The sequence below is a fragment of the Coregonus clupeaformis genome, unplaced genomic scaffold (assembly GCF_020615455.1).
Source record: "Coregonus clupeaformis isolate EN_2021a unplaced genomic scaffold, ASM2061545v1 scaf0578, whole genome shotgun sequence".
In the NCBI taxonomy this organism is placed as follows: domain Eukaryota; kingdom Metazoa; phylum Chordata; class Actinopteri; order Salmoniformes; family Salmonidae; genus Coregonus; species Coregonus clupeaformis.
In genome coordinates, this window is record NW_025534033.1 from 92,207 (window position 1) to 113,987 (window position 21,781).

General features: G+C 40.3%; 1 protein-coding gene and 1 long non-coding RNA gene across 2 annotated transcripts in view; one reads left to right on the forward strand and one right to left on the reverse strand.

Moving 5' to 3' along the window:
• The window catches only part of LOC123485125 (cGMP-inhibited 3',5'-cyclic phosphodiesterase B-like), a gene marked incomplete at its 3' end in the record, with an annotated part of 80,371 nt that overhangs the window by 44,776 nt on the left and 13,814 nt on the right, over positions 1-21,781 (reverse strand). The window lies entirely within an intron of this gene.
• On the forward strand, positions 7,801-9,004 carry LOC123485124. The gene is made up of 3 exons (XR_006658874.1): positions 7,801-7,873; positions 8,656-8,798; positions 8,883-9,004. It is a non-coding gene; the product is annotated as an uncharacterized LOC123485124 (long non-coding RNA).

The following is a 21,781-nucleotide window of genomic DNA, read 5'->3' on the forward strand; positions in this document are numbered from 1 at the left end:
GCTCTTTGACTGACAACGGAGCAGAGCTAGCAGTGCACAAAAACACGTCACAAGTCACGTGACCCGTTTTAGCTGCTTTCCAGTTCTAGACTGTATGGAGAGAGAGAGGGGGAGAAGGCAAACTCCACCTAAATAGTTTCAATGTATGGAATCACTTGGGACATTTTGGATTTTAGATCAGCTTCCCCTTTAATATAAATCATTATATTTCTATGATTCCAACAGTTCACCCAAGGGATTTGATCTTTATCGCAAGTCAAATCGCAATCATAATGTTAGGTTACAAAAAAATCACAATTCGATTTTTTGCCGATATTGTGCATCCCTAGTTACAGTGGGGAAAAAAAGTATTTAGTCAGCCACCAATTGTGCAAGTTCTCCCACTTAAAAAGATGAGAGAGGCCTGTAATTTTCATCATAGGTACACGTCAACTATGACAGACAAAATGAGAAATAAAATTCCAGAAAATCACATAGTAGGATTTTTAATGAATTTATTTGCAAATTATGGTGGAAAATAAGTATTTGGTCAATAACAAACGTTTCTCAATACTTTGTTATATACCCTTTGTTGGCAATGACACAGGTCAAACGTTTTCTGTAAGTCTTCACAAGGTTTTCACACACTGTTGCTGGTATTTTGGCTCATTCCTCCATGCAGATCTCCTCTAGAGCAGTGATGTTTTGGGGCTGTCGCTGGGCAACACGGACTTTCAACTCCCTCCAAAGATTTTCTATGGGGTTGAGATCTGGAGACTGGCTAGGCCACTCCAGGACCTTGAAATGCTTCTTCACGAAGCCTACTCCTTCGTTGCCCAGGCGGTGTGTTTGGGATCATAGTCATGCTGAAAGTCCCAGCCACGTTTCATCTTCAATGCCCTTGCTGATGGAAGGAGGTTTTCACTCCAAATCTCGATACATGGCCCCATTCATTCTTTCCTTTACACGGATCAGTCGTCTGGTCCCTTTGCAGAAAAACAGCCCCAAAGCATGATGTTTCCACCCCCATGCTTCACAGTAGGTATGGTGCAACTCAGCATTCTTTGTCCTCCAAACACGACGAGTTGAGTTTTTACCAAAAAGTTCTATTTTGGTTTCATCTGACCATATGACATTCTCCCAATCCTCTTCTGGATCATCCAAATGCACTCTAGCAAACTTCAGACGGGCCTGGACATGTACTGGCTTAAGCAGGGGGAGCACGTCTTTGCACTGCAGGATTTGAGTCCCTGGCGGCGTAGTGTGTTACTGATGGTAGGCTTTGTTACTTTGGTCCCAGCTCTCTGCAGGTCATTCACTAGGTCCCCCCGTGTGGTTCTGGGATTTTTGCTCACCATTCTTGTGATCATTTTGACCCCACGGGGTGAGAACTTGCGTGGAGCCCCAGATCGAGGGAGATTATCAGTGGTCTTGTATGTCTTCCATTTCCTAATAATTGCTCCCACAGTTGATTTCTTCAAACCAAGCTGCTTACCTATTGCAGATTCAGTCTTCCCAGCCTGGTGCAGGTCTACAATTTTGTTTCTGGTGTCCTTTGACAGCTCTTTGGTCTTGGTCATAGTGGAGTTTGGAGTGTGACTGTTTGAGGTTGTGGACAGGTGTCTTTTATACTGATAACAAGTTCAAACAGGTGCCATTAATACAGGTAGCAGTGGAGGACAGAGGAGCCTCTTAAAGAGGAAGTTACAGGTCTGTGAGAGCCAGAAATCTTGCTTGTTTTGTAGGTGACCAAATACTTATTTTCCACCATCATTTGCAAATAAATTCATTAAAAATCCTACAATGTGATTTTCTGGATTTTTTTTCTCAATTTGTCTGTCATAGTTGACGTGTACCTATGATGAAAATGACAGGCCTCTCTCATCTTTTTAAGTGGGAGAACTTGCAGCAATTGGTGGCTGACTAAATACTTTTTTTCCCCACTGTATATGTGATATCAATATGTGATATATACTCAGTGGCCAGTTTATTAGGTACACCACCCCGTTCACGAAAACGGTTCGCTCCTGCCTGGTGTCAACGGTACAGGCTGGTGGTGGTGGTGTAATGCTGTGGGGAATATTTTCCTGGCACATATTATTAGGTCCCTTGATACCAATTGAGCAATGTTTCCATACCCCGAAGAATTCAGGCTGTTCTGGAGGCAAAGGGGGTCCGAGCCGGTACTAAAAGGGGGTACCTAATAAATGATATGTGATGTATATGTGATATCAATTAATAAGGGTGTATGCCTACTGTCAAATGTAAAATAGCCTACCTGTACCAAAAAAGAAAAAAACACCACTGTGTCTAAAATAAAATAAATGAATGTCCTAGAGATCCATGTAGCCTGTCTTTTATTTCTGGGCTGGCTCTTACTGTGAGTTCTGTGGGGTGGAGGCGTGTGATATTTGTGAAAGTTTGGGTGGGCCACAGCTCTGATTCGCTCTACTAACGCACATTGGGCACGGCTGAAGTGTTCAGTTACGAGTTCACCCAAGTATCACCTCCTCTGTGCCATGAGTACAGGCCATAGGGCTGGGCGATATGGCCTAGTAATCATATCTCGATTTCTTCAAACTTATGGACGATTCACAATATATCTCTATTTTTTAAATGTTTTCTCTAAATAAGGGTTGCTGTACAATTAACGGTAAAATAGTTATACCTAGGCTAAATATAAGCCTTCCACAACCATAAGACACACTAATAATGTAATTATTTTATCAGAACAGTTTAACCTGATTTGTATTGCAATAATCACTAATCTGGCTTTAAAGTCTATGAAAATGCCCCCCTTTTTTTTGCAAATGTAACTAGAACCATGCATAATCCACATTCACTAACAACGACTAAAAAATTGGTGGCCCCTTACACTTCAGTGATGTGATGCAAAAATTCTAGCAAAATGTATAGCGCATAGAATTAAAAAGGTATTGTCGGACATTATTCATTCTAATCAGACAGGTTTTTTACATGGGCGATACATTGGAGATAATATAAGGCAAGTACTGGAAACAATAGAACACTATGAAAAATCTGGGAAGCCAGGCCTACTATTCATAGCAGACTTCGAAGGGGCATTTGATAAAGTACAACTGGGGTTTATATATAAATGCCTGGAGCATTTCAATTTTGGACAATCTCTTATAAATTGGGTTATTTATATAGTAACCCTAGGTGTAAAATAGTAAACAATGGCTATTTCTCAGAAAGTTTTAAACTGTCAAGAGGAGTGAAACAAGGTTGTCCACTATCGGCATATCTATTTATTATTGCCATTGAGATGTTAGCTATTAAAATCAGATCCAACAATAATATCAAGGTATTAGAAATCCAGGGCTTAAAAACAAAAGGTGTCATTGTACACTGATGATTCATGTTTTCTTTTAAATCCACAACTTGAATCTATTTATATAATGAATATGAATGAATTAGGAGGACAAAAATTATTAAATATTAAAGCATTAGACCTATCACTAAAAGCTTCAGTCATACAAGAATTATACTTAAATCCAAACTGGTTCTCTAGCAAACTAGTAAGATTGCCTCACCCAATGTTCAAGAAGGGACTTTTTCCCTTTATTCAGATTACAACTCCTCACTTTCAGGTATTTGAAAAGGAAATCATCTCCCAAAATATCACTATTTCTAAAACAAGCCATAGAAAGTTGGTTGCAATTTCAATTTAATCCTTCAGAAATGACAGAACAAATATTGCAACAAATATTGTGGTTAAACTCAAATATACTAATTGAAAAAAAAAAAGGTATAATCTTCGTAAATTATATTATCGGTAGGAATGGTGGAGTTGTCGCACATGCAGCTAACAAAAACATATGGAAATGTCTGCTCTACACAAAATTACAACCAAATAATTGCAGCATTACCACAAAAATGGAAGAGGAAAGTGGAAGGAGGAAAAAGTAAGGAACTTGTCTGTCGGCCTTGCATTAAAGAACATTATTGGTTAAAGAAAATTGTGATAAATAAAAGAGTTTACCAGTTTCATTTAAGGACCAAAAGATTGACAGCCATCCCATATAGATTGCAAAATAGTTGGGAAGAGATTTTTGACGTACCGATTCCATGGCATAATGTTTATGAACTGATACGCAAAACGACGCCGGATTCAAAACTTAGAATTTTTCAATTTAAATTATTATATACAATTCTTGCTACCAATATAATGTTATTTGTATGGGGGATACAATCTTCCCAGCTCTGCAGATTTGGCTGTGAAGAGACAGAATCATTAGATAATTTGTTTTGGTACTGTCCATTTGTAGCTTGTTTCTGTACACAGGTCCAGGAATGGCTGAAGGATTGCAATATTTGCATAGAGCTGACCCTACAGATAGCACTACTGGGTGATCTGAAAAGTCATAGTCAATCGATCGATAATATAATAATACTTTTAGCAAAGATGTTTATTTTCAATTCACAAACTGTTATTTTCAATTCACAAACTGTAGAAACAATGAGAATAGAAAGGTTCAGAACTTTTGTAAAACATCACAGTACAGTTGAAAAATATATGGCAAATAGAAATCCAATATGGATGGTGTTAAGAGATAGATGGGAGGTGTTGAATGGAGCTGAAGGATGGGACTAATAACAACAACTGATAACAACAAGATCAAGAACTAGTGTAAGACATGCTGTGTCCATAATAAGGATATAGGTTATATATATAGCTTTTGTGAAAGACCACAGTTAGAAAGATATGGCATATAGAAGCATACCAGATGAAAATGATCGGAGGAAGTTCAGGAGTAAAAACAAACAAAATAAAATTATTGACTGTGTCCATAAAATGTATATAGTATGTATAAGCATGAAGTAGAGGCCTACGCATTGTTGTTCACTAGTTTACTCCAATTAGGGAGGGGATGGTGGGGTTGGGAAATATATATATTTTTAAAGGATATGTATGTATATATACAGTGGGGGGGAAAAGTATTTAGTCAGCCACCAATTGTGCAAGTTCTCCCACTTAAAAAGATGAGAGAGGCCTGTAATTTTCATCATAGGTACACGTCAACTATGACAGACAAATGAGAAAAAAACATTCCAGAAAATCACATTGTAGGATTTTTAATGAATTTATTTGCAAATTATGGTGGAAAATAAGTATTTGGTCACTTACAAACAAGCAAGATTTCTGGCTCTCACAGACCTGTAACTTCTTCTTTAAGAGGCTCCTCTGTCCTCCACCCGTTACCTGTATTAATGGCACCTGTTTGAACTTGTTATCAGTATAAAAGACACCTGTCCACAACCTCAAACAGTCACACTCCAAACTCCACTATGGCCAAGACCAAAGAGCTGTCAAAGGACACCAGAAACAAAATTGTAGACCTGCACCAGGCTGGGAAGACTGAATCTGCAATAGGTAAGCAGCTTGGTTTGAAGAAATCAACTGTGGGAGCAATTATTAGGAAATGGAAGACATACAAGACCACTGATAATCTCCCTCGATCAGGGGCTCCACGCAAGATCTCACCCCGTGGGGTCAAAATGATCACAAGAACGGTGAGCAAAAATCCCAGAACCACACGGGGGGACCTAGTGAATGACCTGCAGAGAGCTGGGACCAAAGTAACAAAGCCTACCATCAGTAACACACTACGCCGCCAGGGACTCAAATCCTGCAGTGCCAGACGTGTCCCCCTGCTTAAGCCAGTACATTGGTAAAAACTCAACTCGTCGTGTTTGGAGGACAAAGAATGCTGAGTTGCATCCAAAGAACACCATACCTACTCTGAAGCATGGGGGTGGAAACATCATGCTTTGGGGCTGTTTTTCTGCAAAGGGACCAGGACGACTGATCCGTGTAAAGGAAAGAATGAATGGGGCCATGTATCGTGAGATTTTGAGTGAAAACCTCCTTCCATCAGCAAGGGCATTGAAGATTAAACATGGCTGGGTCTTTCAGCATGACAATGATCCCAAACACACCGCCCGGGCAACGAAGGAGTGGCTTCGTAAGAAGCATTTCAAGGTCCTGGAGTGGCCTAGCCAGTCTCCAGATCTCAACCCCATAGAAAATCTTTGGAGGGAGTTGAAAGTCCGTGTTGCCCAGCGACAGCCCCAAAACATCACTGCTCTAGAGGAGATCTGCATGGAGGAATGGGCCAAAATACCAGCAACAGTGTGTGAAAACCTTGTGAAGACTTACAGAAAACGTTTGACCTGTGTCATTGCCAACAAAGGGTATATATAACAAAGTATTGAGAAACTTTTGTTATTGACCAAATACTTATTTTCCACCATAATTTGCAAATAAATTCATTAAAAATCCTACAATGTGATTTTCTGGGAAATAAATGTTTTTTTCTCATTTTGTCTGTCATAGTTGACGTGTACCTATGATGAAAATTACAGGCCTCTCTCATCTTTTTAAGTGGGAGAACTTGCACAATTGGTGGCTGACTAAATACTTTTTTCCCCCACTGTATATATACATACATACATACATACATACATTGGGGCGGCAGGTAGCTTAGTGGTTAAGAGCGTTGTGCCATTAACCGAAAGGTCGCTGGTTCTAATCCCCGAGCCGACTAGGTGAAAAATCTGTCGATGTGCCCTTGAGCATGGCACTTAACCCTAATTGCTCCTGTAAGTTGCTCTGGATAAGAGTCTGCTAAATGACTAAAATGTCAAAAAAAAAATATATATATATATATATATATATATATATATATACGAGAAAAAAAACATATGGGGGATTGGAAGTGATGCAGACAATTACATTGATGGAAGTTACTTCTATCTATCTATCTATCTGCAATATTAAAGCTGATCTACCCCCTAAAAATTAAATAAAACAACAACTTACTTCTTGTAGCAGGCATTAGGCTATAGAAAATGAACACAGGTCTAATCAACAATCTCTCAAGCCCACGTGCTAGTGATTAGCCAGCTAATCTTTATATTTCAGGTTTAGCCAACATGGATCAATTTGCTAGCTGACAAGGTTGAACAGTTGAATTGTTATGAACACACCCTTCTGTCTGTCTCCAACTGTTTGAAAAGCATGTTAACCTGTCCACTTTGTTCAGATGTTGAAATCAAGTGGCCTACCTTATTTCTCAGAATGAGAACGAGTTGCCAATTCTTTATATAATTGTTTTATGCTTATTGCACATTTTTAAAACACAGACTAGACAGATAGTATAACAGTCTTTGGCTAAAATGCTGCTAGCGGTACGTGGTACCCCAATGCCGCACGCGACAAACTGACCATTCATTTTCCAGAATCAATGTTCATTGATACTCTAATTTTAGTAGAGTCTGCTCTGCGTGCAATTTGAGTAGTTGAGACATAAAAAGGGTATCGTTAGAAAGGGGGGGGGGGGCTTGATGTGTGTGTAAACCATAGAGGCGAAGCAAGAGGTTTCACTCTCGCTAAAATCTGTCCAAAATAAGGCCTATGCTTTTCTATGGGCTTATTTTGGACCTATGCCTGTCGCCTGCCTTTCCGCCTTTGGGACAACGACTCCCATTGTTAGGGCAGAGATGTGCATCTCTTCATTATATACAGATCTCTGGTGTAAATGGGAAGGTGCACACAGCACAGAGGAGCGAATGAAATGAGACCAAAAATACAACATGAGAACAAGCAGACATAAAAGCTCATAAAAATAAAAAATAACAAAAACTTGATTCTTGCGATTCAGGCATTTGGAATACCGCGCAAAAACATACATTCAAATTAATTTGATATATCGCCCAGCCCTACCAGTCCACGTGACCACCTATCTCTCTCCCCCCTCCTTATAGCAGGCATAGCCCACAGTGGCTGGTTTATCTCTTGTGACAGCACACAACATTCATAACTGACACACCAAAGACAGGAGGCTTTACACACTTCTTCAGGCAGAACTAGGTGAGAGTGGACACACAGACACGCACACGCAGCTACTGTTTTGGCTTTTGTGTTTTGCTACTGACGTCTTCATAAGTGCTTTTTTTCAAGTGTTGACATAGTTTTCATCTAGGCCCATCGGTATCACCGCTGTGTAGTTTAGTGTGTGACAGTGAGTCTGATTGAAAGGCAGAGAGTGAAGAAACCCAGGACTGACTGAGGAGAGAGACACCTGGGAGAGAACAATCTTAAACAGAGACTACTGAATGATCAGTGCTGTTTCTCTTCTTTCTCAGAAACACAAAACCCTCTGTTCCATTCGAAGCATGTAAAAGAGCAATGAGAATATAGAGCTATGAGAATATAGAGCTATGAGAATATAGAGCTATGAGAATAGACAAAAGTTTGAACAAAAACAAAAATAAAACCACAGGCAAATGTTGTTTACCTTTAATGTGTGAACAGTACTACATAAATCCCTCAGTAGAGTAGGAACACTATAAAACACTATAAAAAGGCTGTTTTATTGCCAGCGCCTCAGACAGTGTGACAGGACAGGGGTGAGATGTTCATTCTACCACTGGAGGGCTGGAACATAATGAGACAGACAGGCAGGGCTGGGATGTGTTAACCCCCAGGGGAGGGAGTCAGGCAGCCAGACACCCCCAGAGGAAGGGTCTAGGATGGATGGTTGGTTATACCCATCTGCAGGTAGGGGAGCAGTTCTCTTCACTGTCAGGTGGCCAGGCTTCCGGTAGCTCGAGGCTCTTCAACAAAATGTTTTGTCTGACTCTCCTTGGTAGGGCAGAACTGATGAGAACTTTAACTGGGGACAACATCTTGGGGCTTTCCAACGCAGTAGCAGCAGAAACAACAACAACAGCGATACAAGCATGATAAAATCATCATCAATAACCAGAGGAGTCCCATCAAAGTATTACTAAGGGTAAGATATATACATTGCCCATAGAAAGTATTTATTAGGGTTGAATATCTTCCTGGTAATTATTATTATTTGTATTTTTTTCAGAGAATAAATCCCTTTTCTCCCGCATAAGCCAGTATTTCCCGCCAAAACCGGAAGTGTGATTCTTAAGCATATAAAGCATATATACTGAACTAAAATATAAACGCAACATGTAAAGTGTTGGTCCCATGTTTCATGAGCTGAAATAAAAGATGCCAGAAATGTTCCATACGCACAAAAAGCTAATTTCTCTCAAATGTTGTGCACAAATTTGTTTACATCTCTGAGTGAGTATTTCTCCTTTGCCAAGATAATCCATCAACCGGACAGGTGTGGCATTTCAAGAAGCTGATTAAACAGCATGATCATTACAGGTGCACCTTGTGCTGGGGACAATAAAAAGGCCACTCTAAAATGTGCAGTTTTATCACACAACAATGCCACAGATGTCTCAAGTTTTGAGGGAGCATGCAATTGGCATGCTGACTGCAAGAATGTCCACCAGAGCTGTTGCAAGACAATCGAATGTTAATTTCTCTACCATAAGCCGCCTCCAACTTCGTTTTAGAGAATTTGGCAGTGCGTCCAACCAGCCTCACAACCGCAGACCACATGTAAGCACACCAGCCCAGGACCTCCACATCCGGCTTCTTCACCTGCGGGATTGTCTGAGACCAGCCACTCAGATAGCTGATAAAACTGGGTTTGCACAACCGAAGAATTTCTGCACAAACTGTCAGAAACCGTCTCAGGGAAGCTCACTAGGGATCTTGACCTGACTGCAATTCTGCGTCGTAACCGACTTCAGTGGGCAAATGCTCACCTTCGATGGCCACTGGCACGCTGGAGAAGTGTGCTCTTCTTCACAGATGAATCCCGACAGATGGCAGACAGCGTGTATGGTGTTGTGTGGGCGATCAGTTTGCTGATGTCAACGTTGTGAACAGAGTGCCCCATGGTGGCGGTGGGGTTATGGTATATATCCAGCAACTTTGCACAGCCACTGAAAAGGATTGGGACAACATTCCACAGGCCACAACCAACAGCCTGATCAACTACGCGAAGGAGATGTGTCACGCTGCATGAAGCAAATGGTGGTCACACCCTATACTGACTGGTTTTCTGATCCACGCCCCTACTTTTTTTAAAGGTATCTGTGACCAACAGATGCATATCTGTATTCCCAGCAGTGTAGGCTCCTTAGAGGAGGAAGGGGAGGACCATCCTCCTCAGTGAATTTAATAAAAAATAAAAATAGTAAAACATTTAAAAAAGTTGTCCTTTTTAGATAAAACTATACTAAATATATTCACCTCACCAAATAACTTCTTAAAATGAAGGTATACAGTAGCCTCAGCAGCACTCTGTAGGGTAGCACCATGGTGTAGCCGGAGGACAGATAGCTTCTGTCCTCCTCTGGGTACATTGACTTCAATACAAAACATAGGAGGCTCATGGTTCTCACCCGCTTCCATAGACTTACACAGTAATTATGACAACTTCCGGAGGGCATCCTCCAACCTATCAGAGCTCTTGCAGCATAACCTGACATGTTGTCCACCCAATCAAAGGATCAGAGAATGAATCTAGTCCTGAAAGCATTAGCTACAGCTAGCTAGCACTGCAGTGCATAAAATGAGGTGAGTAGTTGACTCAAACAGACAGAAAGACAATAGTTGAACAGTTTAACAAATTCATTTCTTCCAAAATTAAGAAGCGAGAGAGAGAGAGAGCAAGCTAGCTATAATTGGTTATATTTTCTTTCAACTTTCACTTAGCTAGTGAATGCAGCTAGCTAGTTTAGCATACTCAAACACCTGGCTCAAACAGAGATGGACGCAATGTTAGCTAAATGGCTATGGCTATCCAACACTGGAACTCTTCCAAGTCGAGGTAAGCTTTTGGTTTTATTAATTTATTGCCACCGGGGCCCGCCGTTGTAACTGCTTAACTGCTTTCTGATTGTACACTGTGCTGCATGATTGTAGTGGGTTCACTAACGTGTTAGTTCTAGTAGCTACAGTGAGGGAAAAAAGTATTTGATCCCCTGCTGATTTTGTACGTGTGCCCACTGACAAAGAAATGATAAGTCTATAATTGTAATGGTAGGTTTATTTGAACAGTGAGAGACAGAATAACAACAAAAAAATCCAGAAAAATGCATGTCAAAAATTTTATAAATTGATTTGCATTTTAATGAGGGAAATAAGTATTTGACCCCCTCTCAATCAGAAAGATTAAAGGGAGTGCTCCTAATCTCAGTTTGTTACCTGTATAAAAGACACCTGTCCACAGAAGCAATCAATCAATCAGATTCCAAACTCTCCACCATGGTCAAGACCAAAGAGCTCTCCAAGGATGTCAGGGACAAGATTGTAGACCTACACAAGGCTGGAATGGGCTACAAGACCATCGCCAAGCAGCTTGTTGAGAAGGTGACAACAGTTGGCGCGATTATTCGCAAAAGGAAGATACACAAAAGAACTGTCAATCTCCCTCAGCCTGGGGCTCCATGCAAGATCTCACCTCGTGGAGTTGCAATGATCATGAGAATGGTGAGGAATCAGCCCAGAACTACACGGGAGGATCTTGTCAATGATCTCAAGGCAGCTGGGACCATAGTCACCAAGAAAACAATTGGTAACACACTACGCCGTGAAGGACTGAAATCCTGCAGCGCCCGCAAGGTCCCCCTGCTCAAGAAAGCACATATACAGGCCCGTCTGAAGTTTGCCAATGAACATCTGAATGATTCAGAGGAGAACTGGGTGAAAGTGTTGTGGTCAGATGAGACCAAAATCGAGCTCTTTGCCATCAACTCAACTCGCCGTGTTTGGAGGAGGAGGAATGCTGCCTATGACCCCAAGAACACCATCCCCACCGTCAAACATGGAGGTGGAAACATTGTGCTTTGGGGGGGGGGGTTTCTGCTAAGGGGACAGGACAACTTCACCGCATCAAAGGGACGATGGCCGGCGCCATGTACCATCAAATCTTGGGTGAGAACCTCCTTCCCTCAGCCAGGGCATTGAAAATGGGTCGTGGATGGGTATTCCAGCATGACAATGACCCAAAACACACGGCCAAGGCAACAAAGGAGTGGCTCAAGAAGAAGCACATTAAGGTCCTGGAGGGGCCTAGGCAATCTCCAGACCTTAATCCCATAGAAAATCTGTGGAGGGAGCTGAAGGTTCGAGTTGCCAAACGTCAGGCTCGAAACCTTAATGACTTGGAGAAGATCTGCAAAGAGGAGTGGGACAAAATCCCTCCTGAGATGTGTGCAAACCTGGTGGCCAACTATAAGAAACGTCTGACCTCTGTGATTGCCAACAAGGGTTTTGCCACCAAGTACTAAGTCATGTTTTGCAGAGGGGTCAAATACTTATTAAAATGCAAATCAATTTATAACATTTTTGACATGCGTTTTTCTGGATTTCTTTGTTGTTATTCTGTCTCTCACTGTTCAAATAAACCTAGCATGAAAATTATAGACTGATCATGTCTTTGTCAGTGGGCAAACGTACAAAATCAGCAGGGGATCAAATACTTTTTTCCCTCACTGTATGTTGACTATGATATTAGCTAATATGGTGACAACGATGTAGGCTATGTGTAGCGGTTAGTGGTCATGATATGAAGGTTTGGCTTGGAAGTTTTTTTTTTTTTTGCCTGGTCACAGACAGCTGATGTTGTGCACTGAAGTCCACAAGCGAAGGGAAAAGGTAAGAGGAGGAGAGCGCGTATATAGTGATCATTATGTTTTTATGTGGCTGCTATGAAAGTGTGATCAGGGGTGTATTCATTCCGCCAATTCTGATGACAAGCATTTCTTAAACAGAAGCAAATGTAACGAAACTGGGAAAAACATACCTGAATTTGTCCAATAAAAACTGTGATTTGCAACTGTTGGACTAATGATTACAGCTAGATGAGCTAGATGCAGGCAAGGCGGTATTGAATGTGTCACTGTCTGTCACCTTGATTACTCAAAATTGTCTCAACTTTTGCACCTACGTTGTTAACTTTCTTTCAGAGGCTAGGTTGTAGCAACCTCATGATGGGTACAGGGAAAACGTTTGTATCATGTAGTAGCCTAAACCTATTGATGTTACATTGAGCTGGGTGAATGGAATACAAATGACAGTCATCCAATATGCTGTAATACAAATAAGGCCATGCTCATAATTTTTTTTATCATCCTCCCTCATCTTAAACGGCACTGACCGCCACTGACTCCCAGTCATGTGAAATCCATAGATTAGGGACTAATGAATTCATTTCAATTGACTGATTTCCTTATATGAACTGTAATTCAGTAACATCTTTTAAATTGTTGCATGTTGTGTTTATATTTTTGTTCAGTGTATTATATTAACCTGACTATCCACAATAATCACATTATTGTGAGCATGTAACCATGCTCACTGACTCAAGACATTTCAGCTTTTTATTTTTTATTAATTTGTAAAAATGTCTAAAAAAGTAATTCCACTTTTCCATTATGGTGTGTAGGCCAGTGACCGAAAAATCTAAATGTAATCCATTTTAAATGCAGGCTGTAACACAACAAAATGTGGAAAAAGTCAAGGGGTGTGAATTAGGTTTGGGAGGTATCCAGATTTTCATATCCTCATACCGTCCTTCTCTCACACCGGGATTTACAGTATTACACAAGGGGACATAAAAAACGCAAAAAAAAGCCCAGTGGGTGTCTATTACCAGAATGCTAACAGAATTAGCACATGTAATAGCGAATTTCCTTGGCGGCTGCTAGCTAAATATGCTAACGAGAGCAAACGAAAATAAACTAATTGCAAAGACAGGCAATCCAGCTCATAAAGTTATACAGTGAGCTCATTTACTTGTGTGGCTGCCAGCCAAATAGTGTTGCACTTCTGTTGTCAGCTATTTTCTGCAGAATAGGTTGCACTAATGTATTTTCTGTGAAGGAAAACTATAGTAGCACATCCCTGATCACACTATTGAAGCAAAAAAACCACTGTTGGACTTCCAATATAAAATGCGACCCCTGTCAACACACAGCTGGACTCACCTGTTCCTGCTTTCTCCCTTGTGCTATTTACAAACAAACACGTGACTGGCTCAACTGTTCTGGGGAACTACAGTAAGCTTCATAATGTAAAATGTCAAACGAAGAGCGCAATCTGCTTTATCTCCTAACGTACTGCACAAGTTGACTGCAGGTATTTACTTAAAAAGTAGCTACAAATATTAAAATGTATTGAAAAACTTCAAAACAATTGTTTCAACAGTGCATTACTTCCAAATACCCAGTATACATGGTATACCACTCAAGTCTAGTATGAATCCTTTCTGAAGACACTGTATTTATCCCAAGGAAAAGGGAAGGGAGTACATTTTGGTAACCTGTTTCCCGCTATTCAACCCAATTATTTTACATTTACATCATTTATTGTTGCCTTACAGACAGAACTTTCAATGCATTAAATTATTGTATTTTTCACAGGTCTAAAGAACCTACTCTACAATTTCTAAGTGAAAGAAATATTGTGTGAATTAGTCATTTATTTTGCTTACATTCAGCAGAAGAGTTCACTTTCTTTACTAAAATGAATAAACATGCCAAGCCTAACTTTTGTGTCATTTGTTTAGGCTATGCACAGTGCGGTGTTGACCTGTGTTGTCCAATAGGGCAGGTCAGATTTTCTAGTCCAGAGAGAGAGGGATTGAGGGAGAGAGATATGGGTTCCAGGGAATTGGTTTCACTAAACAATGGCAAGCACGCTCCAGAGCAACCTTGGCAACCTTGATTTTCCCCCCTCTCTACAAAATCTTGCTTACATCATGTGCTCTGAGAACGGAGGGGGTTCCTGGACTGGTATTTGAGCCTGTGTGTGTGAGTGTGTGTGTGGGGGGGAGAGAAAAGTAGACAGCGAGGGAGTAGGGAGAGACAGAAAGATAAAAGGGGGGTGGGTATTGGCAGGGTTGACAGAGGAGCATTTCTTATTCTTTTTACCTCGTAATTCCTGATCACAGGTTTACAGAAGGTGTCTGCATTAAATGCTCACAATTATTTCGAGTGGCTATCCTTGGACACTGGATTTAGGTTTTCATTGCGATGGCTAATAGTGCTTCATAGTTTTGCCCTTTTCAGTGGGGTCTGCCCTCAGCAGCCAAACACACAAGACCTCCTCTATAGCTGCCACTGACGTCAGCAGTCACCTAGCAACAGCCTTTTGGTGTAAAAGCGGCAGTGCTAACACTGTTTTCAATTGAGAGAGAGAGAGAGAGAGAGAGAGAGAGAGAGAGAGAGAGAGAGAGAGAGAGAGAGAGAGAGAGAGAGAGAGAGAGAGAGAGAGAAAGACAGGGAGAAAAAGTTTCATCAGAACAGTGAACAGTTCAGTTGCCATCTTGAATTTGACTAACAGGACTATTGGTGCTATTCAGTCACAAATAAGCTGTAATTGCCAAAACAGCTAAACACCAATAAGGCTTGTATAGAGGTGAGTGTTGGAGATAGACCATGGCTATCCGTAAATTTAAAAAACAAGAAAATGATGCCGTCTGGTTTGCTTAATAAGGAATTTGAAATTATTTATACTTTTACTTTTGATACTTAAATATATTTTAGCAATTACATTTACTTTCGATACTTAAGTATATTTAAAACCAAATACTTTTACTCAAGTAGTATTTTACTGGGTGACTTTCACTTGAGTCATTTTCTATTAAGGTATCTTTACTTTTACTCAAGTATGACAATTGGGTACTTTTTCCACCACTGCAAACACAAACTAACCATCCTCGCAGTCCCATTCCTCCAACATTCTCCCCAACCCCCAGCGAGCCAACTGTAACTCAACCGAGATCTTTCACGTACGTCACTAGATCTCTGATCTCACCTAACCACTCCTCCTCCTAAACCCGCTATGGGCTCCCCTGCTCTCCCTACCTCCTATCTTACCCAGCCAGCCACTGGGCTGAACAAACAGCTTCTTTTTTTTTCTTACACTGGACACATGCAAGGTTCAACAACCTCCTTGTCGACTTAAAAGCTACTAGGCCACCTTAAATGTTTGAACTGTTGGGAACCTTATGGTGCAATAATCCTTTCGAGATGAGCCATGCAGAAAATCCCTGCTCCTCTTGAAACAAATGAGAGGTGCTGAGTATATGGCTAATACAGTTCCAATATTCTGCCCCTGGGTTGAGCAGAGTAGGCTTTCTCTCCCTGTGATCAGTGGAGGTGTAAATATGGTGGTTGGTTGGTGTGTTCACAGATAGACTCAACACAGTCCCAGAGAGAGAAGCCTCTTAACTCTCAAATATAACCATTAAATACTACTACTCATCACCGACCGACCGCTCGGGAACTTTATGCACCGTTCCATGTGCTTCGACCACATACAGCACACACACGCACACAGGGTCAGATAAGAGAAGAACATCACATCAGGGCTCATTGGAAGAGCATTTAATGGGAACTTTCTCTGCCTAGTCATCTCACTTCTATAATAAACACCACTCTTCAGGCCACTTTCACTGCCTTTTTTATACACACAAAAAAAATTATAAATTCTGTGAAAAAATTCTACATATGAAATAAGATAATTAAAGTTTATCTGTGAAAACAAAAACAAACATGACAAAATATAGGTAAAAAGCATAAATTATTTCCTAGAGTTGTTTGGAGGACAATTCCTTTCGCTGTTAGCAACAGCCATTGGACTAAGCCCTGGCAGACCTATCTTGAAAACTAAAGAGCTGCAAGCTAATTGCTGGTGATCATGACGCAAACCGTTTCCAAGGTAACCCAAGTTTTGGAGTACCCGCTCCAGCATTTCCTCATCTGTTTGCACTCACACCAGCAGGCTGACAATGCAGTCGCTGCATCCTGTTTCACTCTGCAGTCAGCCAAACACACAGAGCACCTCGCTCGGCTTGCTCCCTCGCTGCTGCTGTTAACCCTTTCATTCAACAAGTCCTGATGTCTGCTGCCAAGTAGAAAATTAACACCAAACCACTGACAGAGAACATTGAATAAAAATAAAATAAAATAAAAAAGAGAACATTGAATTTAACTAGCAAATAAATAGTTTCTAGAATACCTGATACCTGTGTATGTTTTATCTACCTAATACATAATGAGGAGTTTTGTCTTAATTTGAGCTGAGATACAACAAGATAATAACCAAATATTAGACTAATACAAATATTTTTGTATTAAAACATGACACTGATCATTTTGGGGTATTTAATGAATATTTTTTGTGAAAAAATTAAACAAAAGACAGCAACGATAGCTGGGCTGCATCCTATGTATCAGAAAATTGAAGTAACAATGCAAACTAAGTTTAGGATTTAACTGTCAAGCTCACACACCGAGATCTGAATATTCTGGTTAAGAGTCACGCTGAACAGATATACCGTATGTGTCAACAACTGTGAATATTGGATAGATCTGTTCACTCATAGCTGCTGGAAGAAATGTGCTACCTTTATTACCTATCCGTTACCCATCTAGTTAAAATGTTACATTTCAAAAGGGTAACATCTGTTTATTTTACTATGTATTGCTTTATATGTTTTGCATAAGTCAGTAATGTATATTTCAAAATTGACTATATGAAGCTTTGAGGACTTGCGTCTGGCAGGCCTACGTATGTCTACTGTCCTTATTGGAGAGGCCCTGCCTGCTGTGTATGTGTGTGTGTGTGTGTGTGTGTATATGTGTGTGTGTATGTGTGTGTGTGTGTTCACGTGCAGCAACAGTGTCCTGACCATGTGTGATGTGAAAAGGCCTGAGTGGTGTCTTGGCCTTAATTTAAGGTCTAATTTGATTACCGCTCATGCGTTTACTTGTGCAAGGCAGGAAGAGTGACTCACTTCCTTAGTTCAACATTTAAACATTTTACATCAGTAAAAAAAAATATATATATATATATATATATATATATATACTTATCCGAAAAAGAGATCATGCTACTGCTATATAATATAATAATATAATATGCCATTTAGCAGATATTGAGAGAACCATGTTACATTGTTATCAAGCAAATGTTAGGCTACAATATTTGTCTTTGTTGATTTCTGTTCACAATGTGTCTTGCTTGTATTGCCAGTGAAAGTATATAGGTGTATTTGGTATTATAGAAAATCTAATTCAACACCATAAGCAATATACTGTAGCTAGCTCCAACAGACTGTTATAGCTTTGACCCTGTCAGTGCATTCTAGGACTTGTTTCCCTAAATGTAATTCAGGAGCCCCTTATCTCTGAGCCCATTACAGCTGAGCACAAGAGGAGATCATGTACTGAGACTACACAGAAAGAAATGAGTTGAGGAGATAGACTAAATAAGTTGGATGGATCACAGACAACAACAAGTAGGTCTATATATTTTTTACTCAGTCAAAAATCACATAATTGCTAGAAATTATCAAAAGAATGACTAAAGATATGGTGTAGCCTTATTTTAATATTGAATAAAACAACTATGTGCCATATTCCAGAAATATGCACGCAAATTACATATTCTCTTACTATATAGAAAAACAATAACTGATCTCATAATATACAGTACTTAAGATATTACACACGTCATCCATCATCTGTGTTGAATCAAAGCACTCATTTGTTAAATTTACTCAAGCAATTTTACAATCAGTTTAGGCTAAATATAATTACCATAAATTACCAACACTTGAACTCTATTCAATTAATGTTTATCTTCATAAAAATATTTCCAAAAAAACAACAAAAACAGAATTCAAAGTGAGAAGAAAAAAATCACCTTGGTTTCTCAAGAATATTACATGTTAAAAACAAAAAATAAAGATGCATAAATGATACATTGTATTTGACTAATTTAAACAATCCTACATACAACGTTTAGTAGTATTTGCATTTTCCTCCGTGCATTCTCTCCCCTTCTCATCACATCTAGAGGCAGTCACTAAATTCTACAGGGCGATTAGTAAAACTTGCCTTTTTTTTTGCAGTCACACTCGTACGTCACTGGGTAGTGACGTCAATGTTATATCATTCCACATGGCTTTACAGCAAGAGAACGTGACAGCTGAGAGGCGCTCTGCTTTTCCGCCGCCTTGCTCTCTCCCTCTCTCCCTCCCCTCTCTATCACTCTCTCTCTATGCAGCCTGCTGCACTGTCCTCATGTGTATAGTTAAGAATTAGTTAAGAGCATTATTTACCCCTGCCTGACTCCCAAAACACCCAGGAGCACTAACACTACAAAAACAGGGGTCCATCTATGGTTCACCCTCGCCTGACCAGGTTTAAACCATCCTTCCCTCTCTCCATACGACCAAGGAACATCGCAACTGTTCTTACAGGATATTCTAGAATGTTACATTGAAACGCCATACTTCATACTATATAGTCCTACTTAATCAAACAAATGTTCTACTCATACTATGCTCTTTTAAATAATGGTGGTTAATTAGATTATTATACAAACAGTAATTTTGACATCTGGCCCTGAATTGCAGAGAGGACCTGGTCAGCACATGAGTTGGACTCATAAAGTAGGATGTGGAAAACAGAAGCATAATGTCGACAGCATAATTACGGATCTGTCCATCAGAGTTGAGTATAAATGGTTCTGTAATGACACAAAGTGGAACATCATAATTTGACAGTTTTTGTGACTGAAATTATACTGCAGGAGATTGTAGAGATCATATTTTGAATATCTTACTATAAGACAAAACAAATCCATAGTGCAGGGATCATCAACTAGATTCAGCCGCGAGCAAATGGTCAGGAGGCCGGAACATAATTACAAATAATTTGTATACCGCAAATTGACCGCAGGAAGCTCAAACAGATATACAGTAATATTAGACTAAAACATAATAATTTCAAATCTTGCTTACACACACATACTATATATACACACACACACAGTGGGGGAAAAAAGTATTTAGTCAGCCACCAATTGTGCAAGTTCTCCCACTTAAAAAGATGAGAGAGGCCTGTAATTTTCATCATAGGTACACGTCAACTATGACAGACAAAATTCGATTTTTTTTCCAGAAAATCACATTGTAGGAATTTATTTGCAAATTATGGTGGAAAATAAGTATTTGGTCAATAACAAAAGTTTCTCAATACTTTGTTATATACCCTTTGTTGGCAATGACACAGGTCAAATGTTTTCTGTAAGTCTTCACAAGGTTTTCACACACTGTTGCTGGTATTTTGGCCCATTCCTCCATGCAGATCTCCTCTAGAGCAGTGATGTTTTGGGGCTGTCGCTGGGCAACACGGACTTTCAACTCCCTCCAAAGATTTTCTATGGGGTTGAGATCTGGAGACTGGCTAGGCCACTCCAGGACCTTGAAATGCTTCTTACGAAGCCACTCCTTCGTTGCCCGGGCGGTGTGTTTGGGATCATTGTCATGCTGAAAGACCCAGCCACGTTTCATCTTCAATGCCCTTGCTGATGGAAGGAGGTTTTCACTCAAAATCTCACGATACATGGCCCCATTCATTATTTCCTTTACACGGATCAGTCGTCCTGGTCCCTTTGCAGAAAAACAGCCCCAAAGCATGATGTTTCCACCCCCATGCTTCACAGTAGGTATGGTGTTCTTTGGATGCAACTCAGCATTGTTTGTCCTCCAAACACGACGAGTTGAGTTTTTACCAAAAAGTTATATTTTGGTTTCATCTGACCATATGACATTCTCCCAATCCTCTTCTGGATCATCCAAATGCACTCTAGCAAACTTCAGACGGGCCTGGACATGTACTGGCTTAAGCAGTGGGACACGTCTGGCACTGCAGGATTTGAGTCCCCTCGTAGTGTGTTACTGATGGTAGGCTTTGTTACTTTGGTCCCAGCTCTCTGCAGGTCATTCACTAGGTCCCCCCGTGTGGTTCTGGGATTTTTGCTCACTGTTCTTGTGATGATTTTGACCCCACGGGATGAAATCTTGCGTGGAGCCCCAGATCGAGGGAGATTATCAGTGGTCTTGTATGTCTTCCATTTCCTAATAATTGCTCCCACAGTTGATTTCTTCAAACCAAGCTGCTTACCTATTGCAGATTCAGTCTTTACAGCCTGGTGCAGGTCTACAATTTTGTTTCTGGTGTCCTTTGACAGCTCTTTGGTCTTGACCATAGTGGAGTTTGGAGTGTGACTGTTTGAGGTTGTGGACAGGTGTCTTTTATACTGATAACAAGTTCAAACAGCTGCCATTAATACAGGTAACGAGTGGAGGACAGAGGAGCCTCTTAAAGAAGAAGTTACAGGTCTGTGAGAGCCAGAAATCTTGCTTGTTTGTAGGTGACCAAATACTTATTTTCCACCATAATTAGCAAATAAATTCATGAAAAATCCTACAATGTGATTTTCTGGAGAAAAAAAATCTCAATTTGTCTGTCATAGTTGACGTGTACCTATGAAGAAAATTACAGGCCTCTCTCATCTTTTTAAGTGGGAGAAAATGCACAATTGGTGGCTGACTAAATACTTTCTTCCCCCACTGTACCTACACAGTGAGGGAAAAAAGTATTTGATCCCCTGCTGATTTTGTACGTTTGCCCACTGACAAAGAAATGATCAGTCTATAATTTTAATGGTAGGTTTATTTGAACAGTGAGAGACAGAATAAAAATCCAGAAAAACGCATGTCAAAAATGTTATAAATTGATTTGCATTTTAATGAGGGAAATAAGTATTTGACCCCCTCTCAATCAGAAAGATTTCTGGCTCCCAGGTGTCTTTTATACAGGTAACGAGCTGAGATTAGTAGCACACTCTTAAAGGGAGTGCTCCTAATCTCAGCTTGTTACCTGTATAAAAGACACCTGTCCACAGAAGCAATCAATCAATCAGATTCCAAACTCTCCACCATGGCCAAGATCAAAGAGCTCTCCAAGGATGTCAAGGACAAGATTGTAGACCTATACAAGGCTGGAATGGGCTACAAGACCCTCGCCAAGCAGCTTG